Source organism: Lissotriton vulgaris, chromosome 3_1 (assembly GCF_964263255.1).
Source record: "Lissotriton vulgaris chromosome 3_1, aLisVul1.2, whole genome shotgun sequence".
NCBI classification, from domain to species: Eukaryota; Metazoa; Chordata; class Amphibia; order Caudata; family Salamandridae; genus Lissotriton; species Lissotriton vulgaris.
In genome coordinates this window covers 167,598,000-167,611,456 of record NC_141689.1, presented here as the reverse complement: position 1 = coordinate 167,611,456, position 13,457 = coordinate 167,598,000, and positions in this window count along the sequence as shown.

Here is a 13,457-nt window from a genome sequence, read left to right as displayed (position 1 = left end):
ATGCTGATTCTGTCAGAGAGATGCATTGCAGTCTGGTTCTCACATGCATATGCTGTCAGAGAGAGATGCACTGCAGTCGGATTCTCACATTCAGATGCTGTCAGAGAGGGTTGCACTGTAGTCTGGTTCTCACACGCAGTTATTGTCAGATAGAGATCCACTGTAGTCTGGTGCTCACAGGCAGATGCTGTCAGAGAGAGATGCAAAGCAGACTGGTGCTCACATGCAGATGCTGTCAGAGAGAGATGCACTGCAGTCTGGTGCTCACCTGCATAAACTGTCAGAGAGAGATGCACTGCAGTCTGGTTCTCACAGGCAGATGATTTCATAGAGAGATGCACAGCAATCTGGTGCTCAAATGCTGATTCTGTCAAGAGAGATGCACTGCAGTCTGGTGCTCACATGCATATACTGTCAGAGAGAGATGTACTGCAGTCTGGTGCGCACATGCATATACTGTCAGAGAGAGATGCACTGCAGTCTGGCGCTCACATGCAGATGCTATTAGTGAGGTTTCCTGCAGTCTGGTTCTCACAGGCAGATGCTGTCAGAAGGAGATGCACTGCAGTCTGGTGCTCACATGCAGATGATGTCATAGAGATGCATTGCAGTCTGGTGCTCACATGTAGATGCTGTCAGAGAGACATGCAATGCAGTGTGGTGCTCATATGTAGATGCTGTCAGAGAGAGATGCGCTGCAGCCGGGTTCTCACATGCATATACTGTCATAGAGAGATGCACTGCAGTCTGGTGCTAACATGCAGATGCTATTAGTGAGGTTTCCTGCAGTCTGGTCTGGTTCTCACAGGCAGATGCTGTCAGAGAGAGATGCACTGCAGTCTGTTGCTCGCATGCAAATACTGTCAGAGAGAGATGCACTGCAGTCTGGTTCTCACATGCATATACTGTCAGAGAGATGCATTGCAGTCTGGTTCTCACATGCATATGCTGTCAGAGAGAGATGCACTGCAGTCGGATTCTCACATTCAGATCCTGTCAGAGAGAGATGAACTGTAGTCTGGTGCTCACATGCAGATGCTATCAGAGAGGTTCTTTGCAGTCTGGTTCTCACAGGCCGATGCTGTTAGAGAGAGATGCACTGCAGTCTGGTGCTCACATCCATATACTGTCAGAGAGAGATGCACTGCAGTCTGGTTCTCACATGCATATACTGTCAGAGAAATGCACTACAGTCTTGTGATTGCATGCAGATACTGTCAGAGAGAGGTGCACTGCAGTCTGTTTCTCACAAGCAGATGCTGTCAGAGAGAAATGTACTGCAGTCTGGTGCTCACATGCATATACTTTTATAGAGAGATGCGCTGCAATCTGGTGCTCACATGCTGATGCTGTCAGAGAGATGCATTGCAGTCTGGTTCTCACATGCAGATGCTATCAGAGAGAGATGCACTGCAGTCTGGTTCTCACATGCATGTACTGTCAGAGAGAGATGCACTGCAGTCTGGTGCTCACATGTAGATGCTGTCAGAGAGAGATGCACTGCAGTATGGTGCTCACATGCAGATGCTGTCAGAAAGAGATGCACAGCAGTACAGTCCTCAGATGCAGATGCTGTCAAAGAGAGAAGCACTGCAGTCTGGTGCTCACATGCAGTTATTGTCGGATAGAGATGCACTGCAGTCTGGTGCTCACAAGCAGATGCTGTTAGAGAGAGATGCACTGCAGTCTGGTTCTCACATGCAGATGCTGTCAGAGAGATGCACTGCAGTCTGGTGCTCACATGCATAAACTGTCAGAGAGAGAGATGCACCGCAGTCTGGTTCTCACAGGCAGATGCCGTCATAGAGAGATGCACTGCAATCTGGTGCTCACATGCTGATTCTGTCAGAGAGATGCATTGCAGTCTGGTTCTCACATGCATATGCTGTCAGAGAGAGATGCACTGCAGCCGGATTCTCACATTCAGATGCTGTCAGAGAGGGTTGCACTGTAGTCTGGTTCTCACACGCAGTTATTGTCAGATAGAGATGCACTGCAGTCTGGTGCTCACAGGCAGATGCTGTCAGAGAGAGATGCAAAGCAGACTGGTGCTCACATGCAGATGCTGTCAGAGAGAGATGCACTGCAGTCTGGTGCTCACCTGCATAAACTGTCAGAGATAGATGCACTGCAGTCTGGTTCTCACAGGCAGATGATTTCATAGAGAGATGCACTGCAATCTGGTGCTCAAATGCTGATTCTGTCAGAGAGGTGCACTGCAGTCTGGTGCTCACATGCATATACTGTCAGAGAGAGATGTACTGCAGTCTGGTGCGCACATGCATATACTGTCAGAGAGAGATGCACTGCAGTCTGGCGCTCACATGCAGATGCTATTAGTGAGGTTTCCTGCAGTCTGGTTCTCACAGGCAGATGCTGTCAGAAGGAGATGCACTGCAGTCTGGTGCTCACATGCAGAGGATGTCATAGAGATGCACTGCAGTCTGGTGCTCACATGTAGATGCTGTCAGAGAGACATGCAATGCAGTGTGGTGCTCATATGTAGATGCTGTCAGAGAGAGATGTGCTGCAGCCAGGTTCTCACATGCATATACTGTCATAGAGAGATGCACTGCAGTCTGGTGCTCACAGGCAGATGCTGTCAGAGAGAGATGCACTGCAGTCTGGTTCTCACAGGCAGATGATTTCATAGAGAGATGCACTGCAATCTGGTGCTCAAATGCTGATTCTGTCAGAGAGATGCACTGCAGTCTGGTGCTCACATGCAGATGATGTCATAGAGATACACTGCAGTCTGGTGCTCACATGTAGATGCTGTCAGAGAGACATGCAATGCAGTGTGGTGGTCATATGTAGATGCTGTCAGAGGAAGATGCACTGCAGCCGGGTTCTCACATGCATATACTTTCATAGAGAGATGCACTGCAGTCTGGTGCTAACATGCAGATGCTATTAGTGAGGTTACCTGCAGTCTGGTTCTCACAGGCAGATGCTCTCAGAGAGAGATGCACTGCAGTCTGTTGCTCGCATGAATATACTGTCAGAGAGGGATGCACTGCAGTCTGGTTCTCACATGCATATACTGTCAGAGAAATGCACTACAGTCTTGTGATTGCATGCAGATACTGTCAGAGAGAGATGCACTGCAGTCTGGTTCTCACAGGCAGATGCTGTCATAGAGAGATGCACTGCAATCTGGTGCTCACATGCTGATTCTGTCAGAGAGATGCACTGCAGTCTGGAGTCTGGTGCTCACATGCTGATGCTGTTAGAGAGAGATGCACTGCAGTTTGGTTCTCACATGCAGATGCTGCCAGAGAGAGATGCACTGCAGTCTGGTGCTCACATGCAGATGCGGTCAGAGAGAGATGCACTGCAGTCTGTGCTCACATGCATAAACTTTCAGAGAGAGATGCACTGCAGTCTGGTTCTCACAGGCAGATGCTGTCATAGAGAGATGCACTGCAATCTGGTGCTCACATGCTGATTCTGTAAGAGAGATGCACTGCAGTCTGGTGCTCACATGCAGATGCTGTCAGAGAGGTGCACTGCAGTCTGGTGCTCACATGCAGATGATGTCATAGAGATGCACTGCAGTCTGGTGCTCACACGTAGATGCTGTCAGAGAGAGATGCAATGCAGTTTGGTGTTCATATGTAGATGCTGTCAGAGACAGATGCACTGCAGCCTGGTTCTCACATGCATATACTGTCAGAGAAAGATGCACTGCAGTCTGGTGCTCACATGCAGATGCTATCAGAGAGGTTCCCTGCAGTCTGGTTCTCACAGGCAGATGCTGTCAGAGAGAGATGCACTGCAGTTTGGTTCTCACAGGCATATACTGGTAGAGAGAGATGCACCCCAGTTTGGTTCTCACATGCATATACTGTCTGAGAGAGAGGTGCACTGCAGTCTGGTTCTTACATGCATATACTGTCAGAGAGATGAACTGCAGTCTGTTGATTGCATGCAGATGCTGTCAGAGAGATGCACTGCAGTCTGTTGATTGCATGCAGATGCTGTCAGAGAGATGCACTGCAGTCTGGTGCTCACATGCAGATGCTGTCATAGAGAGATGCACTGCAATCTGGTGCTCACATGCAGATGCTGTCAGAGAGAGATGCACTGCAGTCTGGTGCTCACATGCAGATGCTGTCGGAGAGAGATGCACTGCAGTCTGGTGCTCACATGCAGATGATGTCAGAGAGAGATGCACTGCAGTCTGGTGCTAACATGCATAAACTGTCAGAGAGAGATGCACTGCAGTCTGGTTCTCACAGGCAGATGCTGTCATAGAGAGATGCCCTGCAATCTGGTGCTCACATGCAGATGCTGTCAGAGAGAGGTGCACTGCAGTCTGGTTGTCACAGGCAGATGCTGTCAGAGAGAGATGCACTGCAGACTGGTTCTCACAGGCAGATGCTGTCATAGATAGATGCACGGCAGTCTGGTTCTCACATACTGATGCTGTCAGAGAGATGCACTGCAGTCTGGTGCTCACATGCAGATGCTGCCATAGAGATGCACTGCAGTCTGGTTCTCACAGGAAGATGCTGTCAGAGAGAGATGCACTGCAGTCTGGTGCTCACATGCAGATGCTGTCATAGAGATGCACTGCAGCCTGGTTCTCACATGCAGATGCTATCAGAGAGGTTCCCTGCAGTCTGGTTCTATCAGGCGGATGCTGTCAGAGAGATGCACTGCTGTCTCGTTCTCACGGGCAGTCGTTGTCAGAGAGGGATGCACTGCAGTCCGGTGTTCACATGCAGAAGCTGTCAGAGAGATGCACTGCAGTCTGGTTCTCACAGGCAGATGCAATTAGAGACATGCAGTGCAGTCTGGTTCTCACATGCAGATGCTGTTAGAGAGAGATGCACTGCAGTCTTGTTCTCACAGGCAGATGCTGTCACAGAGAGATGCACTGCTGGCTGGTTCTCACATGCATACACTGTCAGAGAGAGATGCACTGCAGTCTGGAGCTCACATGCAGATGCTGTCAGAGAGAGATGCACTGCAGTCCGGTTCTCACAGGCAGATGGTTTCAGAGAGATGCACTACATTCTGGTTCTCACATGCAGATGCTGTCAGAGAGATGTGCACTGCAGTCTGGTGCGCACAGGCAGATGGTGTCAGAGAGAGATGCACTGCAGTCTGGAGCTCACATGCAGATGCTGTCAGAGAGAGATGCACTGCAGTCTGGTTCTCACAGGCAGATGGGGTCAGAGAGATGCACTACAGTCTGGTTCTCACATGCAGATGCTGTCAGAGAGATGTGCACTGCAGTCTGGTGCTCACATTCAGATGCTGTCATAGAGATGCACTGCAGCCTGGTTCTCACATGCAGATGCTATCAGAGAGGTTCCCTGCAGTCTGGTTCTATCAGGCGGATGCTGTCAGAGAGATGCACTGCTGTCTCGTTCTCACGGGCAGTCGTTGTCAGAGAGGGATGCACTGCAGTCCGATGTTCACATGCAGAATCTGTCAGAGAGATGCACTGCAGTCTGGTTCTCACAGGCAGATGCAATTAAAGACATGCAGTGCAGTCTGGTTCTCACATGCAGATGCTGTTAGAGAGAGATGCACTGCAGTCTTGTTCTCACAGGCAGATGCTGTCACAGAGAGATGCACTGCAGGCTGGTTCTCACATGCATACACTGTCAGAGAGAGATGCACTGCAGTCTGAAGCTCACATGCAGATGCTGTCAGAGAGAGATGCACCGCAGTCTGGTTCTCACAGGTAGATGGTGTCAGAGAGATGCACTACAGTGTGTTTCTCACATGCAGATGCTGTCAGAGAGAGGTGCACTGCAGTCCGGTGTTCACATGCAGATGCTGTCAGAGAGAGGTGCACTGCAGTCCGGTGTTCACATGCAGAAGCTGTCTGAGAGATGCACTGCAGTCTGGTGCTCACAGGCAGATGCTATTAGAGAGAGATGCACTGCAGTCTGGTTCTCACATGCAGATGCTGTTAGAGAGAGATGCACTGCAGTCTTGTTCTCACAGGCAGATGTTGTCACAGAGAGATGCACTGCAGGCTGGTTCTCACATGCATACACTGTCAGAGAGAGATGCACTGCAGTCTGGAGCTCACATGCAGATGCTGTCAGAGAGAGATGCACTGTAGTCTGGTTCTTATAGGCAGATGCTGTCAGAGAGAGATGCACTGCAGTCTGGTGCTCACATGCAGATGCTGTCGGAGAGAGATGCACTGCAGTCTGGTGCTCACATGCAGATGATGTCAGAGAGAGATGCACTGCAGTCTGGTGCTAACATGCATAAACTGTCAGAGAGAGATGCACTGCAGTCTGGTTCTCACAGGCAGATGCTGTCATAGAGAGATGCCCTGCAATCTGGTGCTCACATGCAGATGCTGTCAGAGAGAGGTGCACTGCAGTCTGGTTGTCACAGGCAGATGCTGTCAGAGAGAGATGCACTGCAGACTGGTTCTCACAGGCAGATGCTGTCATAGATAGATGCACGGCAGTCTGGTTCTCACATACTGATGCTGTCAGAGAGATGCACTGCAGTCTGGTGCTCACATGCAGATGCTGCCATAGAGATGCACTGCAGTCTGGTTCTCACAGGAAGATGCTGTCAGAGAGAGATGCACTGCAGTCTGGTGCTCACATGCAGATGCTGTCATAGAGATGCACTGCAGCCTGGTTCTCACATGCAGATGCTATCAGAGAGGTTCCCTGCAGTCTGGTTCTATCAGGCGGATGCTGTCAGAGAGATGCACTGCTGTCTCGTTCTCACGGGCAGTCGTTGTCAGAGAGGGATGCACTGCAGTCCGGTGTTCACATGCAGAAGCTGTCAGAGAGATGCACTGCAGTCTGGTTCTCACAGGCAGATGCAATTAGAGACATGCAGTGCAGTCTGGTTCTCACATGCAGATGCTGTTAGAGAGAGATGCACTGCAGTCTTGTTCTCACAGGCAGATGCTGTCACAGAGAGATGCACTGCTGGCTGGTTCTCACATGCATACACTGTCAGAGAGAGATGCACTGCAGTCTGGAGCTCACATGCAGATGCTGTCAGAGAGAGATGCACTGCAGTCCGGTTCTCACAGGCAGATGGTTTCAGAGAGATGCACTACATTCTGGTTCTCACATGCAGATGCTGTCAGAGAGATGTGCACTGCAGTCTGGTGCGCACAGGCAGATGGTGTCAGAGAGAGATGCACTGCAGTCTGGAGCTCACATGCAGATGCTGTCAGAGAGAGATGCACTGCAGTCTGGTTCTCACAGGCAGATGGGGTCAGAGAGATGCACTACAGTCTGGTTCTCACATGCAGATGCTGTCAGAGAGATGTGCACTGCAGTCTGGTGCTCACATTCAGATGCTGTCATAGAGATGCACTGCAGCCTGGTTCTCACATGCAGATGCTATCAGAGAGGTTCCCTGCAGTCTGGTTCTATCAGGCGGATGCTGTCAGAGAGATGCACTGCTGTCTCGTTCTCACGGGCAGTCGTTGTCAGAGAGGGATGCACTGCAGTCCGATGTTCACATGCAGAATCTGTCAGAGAGATGCACTGCAGTCTGGTTCTCACAGGCAGATGCAATTAAAGACATGCAGTGCAGTCTGGTTCTCACATGCAGATGCTGTTAGAGAGAGATGCACTGCAGTCTTGTTCTCACAGGCAGATGCTGTCACAGAGAGATGCACTGCAGGCTGGTTCTCACATGCATACACTGTCAGAGAGAGATGCACTGCAGTCTGAAGCTCACATGCAGATGCTGTCAGAGAGAGATGCACTGCAGTCTGGTTCTCACAGGTAGATGGTGTCAGAGAGATGCACTACAGTGTGTTTCTCACATGCAGATGCTGTCAGAGAGAGGTGCACTGCAGTCCGGTGTTCACATGCAGATGCTGTCAGAGAGAGGTGCACTGCAGTCCGGTGTTCACATGCAGAAGCTGTCAGAGAGATGCACTGCAGTCTGGTGCTCACAGGCAGATGCAATTAGAGAGAGATGCACTGCAGTCTGGTTCTCACATGCAGATGCTGTTAGAGAGAGATGCACTGCAGTCTTGTTCTCACAGGCAGATGTTGTCACAGAGAGATGCACTGCAGGCTGGTTCTCACATGCATACACTGTCAGAGAGAGATGCACTGCAGTCTGGAGCTCACATGCAGATGCTGTCAGAGAGAGATGCACTGTAGTCTGGTTCTTATAGGCAGATGCTGTCAGAGAGAGATGCACTGCAGTCTGGTGCTCACATGCAGATGGTGTCAAGAGAGATGCACTGCAGTCTTGTTCTCACGGACAGATGCTGTCAGAGAGAGATGCACTGCAGTCTGGTGTTCACATGCAGATGGTGTCAAGAGAGATGCCCTGCAGTCTGGTGCTCAGATGTAGATGCTGTCATAGAGAGATGCACGTCAGTCTGGTGCTCACATGCAGATGGTGTCAAGAGAGATGCACTGCAGTCTTGTTCTCACAGGCAGATGCTGTCAGAGAGATGCACTGCAGTCTGGTTCTCACAGGCAGATGCTGTCAGAGAGATGCACTGCAGTCTGGTGCTCACATGCAGATGGTGTCATAGAGAGATGCACTGCAGTCTGGTGCTCACATGCAGATGGTGTCATAGAGAGATGCACTGCAGTCTGGTGCTCACATGCAGATGCTGTCATAGAGAGATGCACTGCAGTCTGGTTCTCACATGCAGATGCTGTCAGAAAGATGCACTGCAGTCTTGTTCTCACAGGCAGATGCTGTCAGAGAGATGCACTGCAGTCTGGTGCTCACATGCAGATGGTGTCATAGAGAGATGTACTGCAGTCTGGTGCTCACATGCAGATGGTGTCATAGAGAGATGCACTGCAGTCTGGTGCTCACATGCAGATGCTGTCATAGAGAGATGCACTGCAGTCTGGTTCTCACATGCAGATGCTGTCAGAAAGATGCACTGCAGTCTGGTGCTCACATGCAGATGGTGTCATAGAGAGATGCACTGCAGTCTGGTTCTCACATGCAGATGCTGTCAGAGAGATGCACTGCAGTCTGGTGCTCACATGCAGATGGTGTCATAGAGAGATGTACTGCAGTCTGGTGCTCACATGCAGATGGTGTCATAGAGAGATGCACAGCAGTCTGGTGCTCACATGCAGATGCTGTCATATAGAGATGCACTGCAGACTGGTACCCACATGTGACTGCTATCAGAGAGGTGCACTGCAGTCTAGGAAATTAATGTAGATGGTGTCAGGAAGAGATACACTGGTACTTAATAGTGAATATAATCAGCTTCAAGCCTCAAGTCTTGCATGTACCCGTGAGTGATGTCGGAGGAGTGACTTCAGGCCAGTACTCACATACCCATGCTGTCAGATAAGAAACACTCTGCAGTGCAGTGCTCGCATGTTCATGGTGTCTGGTGAGAGATGCACCGCGGTCTAGTACTCAGACTAGGGATAAACTCTGGTGAGAGGGCAACCGCGCACTCCAGTGCCTAGAAGTGAATAGTGTCAATTACAAAGATTTACCATGTAGTGCAATACTCACATGCCCATGATTGGTGTTAATAACTGCACGTATGTGGCCGTACAATGCTCACATGCCCATGACTGGTGTTAATAACCGCACTTATGTGGCAGTGCAATACAAACATGCTCATGACTGGTGATAATATATGAACTTATGTGGTAGTGCAATGCTCATATGTCCATGACTTGTGATAATAACTGCACTTATGTGGCACTTCAATAATCACATGTGCATGATTGGTAACTGCACTTATATGGCAGTGCAATATTCACATGCCCATGATTGGTGTTAATAACCGCACTTATGTGGCAGTGCAATACTCACATGCCCATGATTGGTGTTAATAACTGCACTTATGTGGCAGTCAGTGCAATACTCACACGCCCATGATTGGTGTTAATAACCGCACTTATGTGGCAGTGCAATATTCACATGCCCATGATTGGTGTTAATAACTGCACTTATGTGGCAGTGCAATACAAACATGCTCATGACTGGTGATAATAAATGAACTTATGTGGTAGTGCAATGCTCATATGTCCATGACTTGTGATAATAACTGCACTTATGTGGCACTTCAATAATCACCTGTGCATGATTGGTGTTAATAACTGCACTTATATGGCAGTGCAATATTCACATGCCCATGATTGGTGTTAATAACCGCACTTATGTGGCAGTGCAATACTCACATGCCCATGATTGGTGTTAATAACTGTACTTATGTGGCAGTCAGTGCAATACTCACATGCCCATGATTGGTGTTAATAACCGCACTTATGTGGCAGTGCAATATTCACATGCCCATGATTGGTGTTAATAACTGTACTTATGTGGCAGTCAGTGCAATACTCACATGCCCATGATTGGTGTTAATAACCGCACTTATGTGGCAGTGCAATACTCACATGCCCATGATTGGTGTTAATAACTGTACTTATGTGGCAGTCAGTGCAATACTCACATGCCCATGATTGGTGTTAATAACCGCACTTATATGGCAGTGCAATATTCACATGCCCATGATTGGTGTTAATAACCGCACTTATGTGGCAGTGCAATACTCACATGCCCATGATTGGTGTTAATAACTGTACTTATGTGGCAGTCAGTGCAATACTCACATGCCCATGATTGGTGTTAATAACCGCACTTATGTGGCAGTGCAATACAAACATGCTCATGACTGGTGATAATAAATCAACTTATGTGGTAGTGCAATGCTCATATGTCCATGACTTGTGATAATAACTGCACTTAATTGGCACTTCACTAATCACATGCGCATGATTGGTGTTAATAACTGCACTTATGTGGCACTTCAACAATCTCATGTGCATGATTGATGTTAATAACTGCATTTATGTGGCAGTGCAATACTCACATGCCCATGATTTGGGATAATAACTGCACTTATGTGTCAGGGCAATACCCACTTGCCTGTGATAATTGATAAAAACTGCACTTATGTGGCAGTGTAATATTCACCTGCCCGTGATGTGTGCTGATAACTGTACTTATATGGCAGTGCAATATTCACATGTCCATGAATCTTGATAACAACTGCACTTATGTGGCAGTGCAATACTCAAATGCAAATGATTGGTGACAATAACTGCACTTATGTGGCAGTGCAGTACTCACATGCTCATGATTAGTGATAACTGCACTTATGTGGCAGGGCCGTACTCACATGTCCATGTTGCCTGAATAAACTGAACTGATGTCTTGAGAGAGTTTCACTGCATTCTCGTGTTTACATGTAAACAGTGCCATATAAAAGACTTACAGGGCTGTTTACAAATAAAACCTGCAGAGGTGCAGAGGGTAATATGTGGTTATCATTGCTGTGTGTGGGGAGGTGCCATGGGTCTGGAGAGGGAAAACCCAGAGTGAATCATGCCCTCCCACAACAATGGCAATAAATAGCATATTGTATTCTGCTAATAAACACATATGGTTTACACCACAACATGTCCTCATGTGAAGTTGTTTTAACAAACATATTTAATAAAAACCAGGATACAAGGTGTTAAATGTGTGCAGTGTGGTGAAATCACACTTAAGAGCCCTTGTCACTACTAGGAGGGTTGTTCCACTGTGTTCCATGCTATTTGTGAGACAGTAAATTTAGTTTTACAATGTCACTGCTGCTGTGCTGTGGTAATAAACACGAATTAGAGCTTTGTACTGTAGTAATAAATGTATGAATGTGCCTTTGTAGGTACAGTTACTTGCAAGCCATAGGAACGTGTCAAGCTTTAGAATCACTATTTATTTATGTATTGATATACTCAGCGGCAGTAGCATTTTGAACAGAACGGTTTTTCGTTTTAAACTTTAAACTCATCTGTTGTAATACAGATTAGTTGCCCATAGAGGCCTGGAATATACATATTTAAAGAGATTTTAGGGTGCAAGGGGGGCACCACTCACTCTTGTCTTTCTAGTAGGCAGTGATGGCATATTGAAGTCCTTCTCACTTCTTGGAGGGAAGCCTGGTGGCCATAAGCTCCCAGTGCTAGCAAAACCAGATCCAGGAAGTGGCATACGTCAGCCTGGGCTGGTTAAGGAGATGATGACTTGTTAAATCTATGTAGTCTTAGCTCTTGGTTTGATTCTAAAAGGATAGGGTGTTAGAGAAATAGTTGGCTGATGTTACCTTTTCAACAAATGCAAAACTCGGGCCTATCAATTTCATAAAATAAGAGAACACCTTATCTGCAGTAGAGGCCACAGTGTCCAGGCGGCCCTGGTGGAGCTAGACTCGATTATCAGCAGCCATATGGATAGCTCAGTGAGTTGAATGCTCACCACTGCAATGTGTGGGGATTTGTTGGTCATAAGTTTAAATCCTGACAAGGCCAACTCAGAAATACGCCTTTCATCATACTAAGGTCGGTTAATTCAGGACACAATAAACTGGACACTTGTAACTTCGTCAATTGCTCTACTTAAAAAATGCAGTACAGAATTATGGAGGAAAAAGCAAATAGTTATTACTATAAATGTCAGTTGTGTCTCAGATTCTTTTATTTGATTCTGCACTTCCGATTCCGCTTTCTCCAAACATTTACCTTAAATGTGGCACACCAATTATACATTTCATATGTAGATGAAAATAACCGTGTGTAATTCTCAACATACTAAAACTCACGCTAAAAGGCAAATGTGCCTGATTTTTAGGTCTCATAGAGAGACCTATTACTGTTAAACCACAAAATTACCTAAAGGCGGATTTCTAACAGTTCACATGAATCACATGACCTAACAAGCACGAGCATTTCCCCACATGAAAGGCATCAGCCTCCCTTCCCTAAATATTCACTTCACTTTTCACGGCCGCAGGCCGTGACTCGCATTTCTAACCCCCCCTGCATCAGCCTCCCACAGGCTTCCCTCCCCATGACTTCAAAGGCTCCCCCAGCGTGCGCTCGGCCAGCCTCTGGCATTTCTCCTCCCCTAATTATTCACTTCACTTTGGCCGCCTCGACTAGAAGTATCCCGGAAAGCAAGCAAGCGCGCTACAAGCAGCCTTAAGTGGCACAAGCAATTACTTTAAAACGCAAATTATTTAACTCACTTGCTCTATGTACACACACTGCGTTTTTTGCGTTCAGTTACAGTGCTTTAGAAGCGCATGACCTTAGTTTTACATCTTTACTACAGGTGCAATAACCAGCTAAGTTAACCATCACCTCCTCCAGTCGCTCACTAATAAGCATTTTAGAAGCAGAGTGCACAATATTTCAGCGGTTACAAACTGTTGTCATTTTTTCACCACCGAGGGGGGAAACTTTGCTAACCATCTTTTTAAAAATATAATTAAGAATCCAGTTAATGTAAAAAAGAGCGGAAGGGGCGTATCGAAACCACCAACCTCAGAGAGGGCTTCTAAGCTTTTTAAATGTACATTTGCGAACTTTTTTTTCCTAGGAGATTTTAATCTGTCTCTTTTTTGTGTGTAAAATGCGTGAGAGAGCTTTAAACAGGAACAACCCATTAATTGT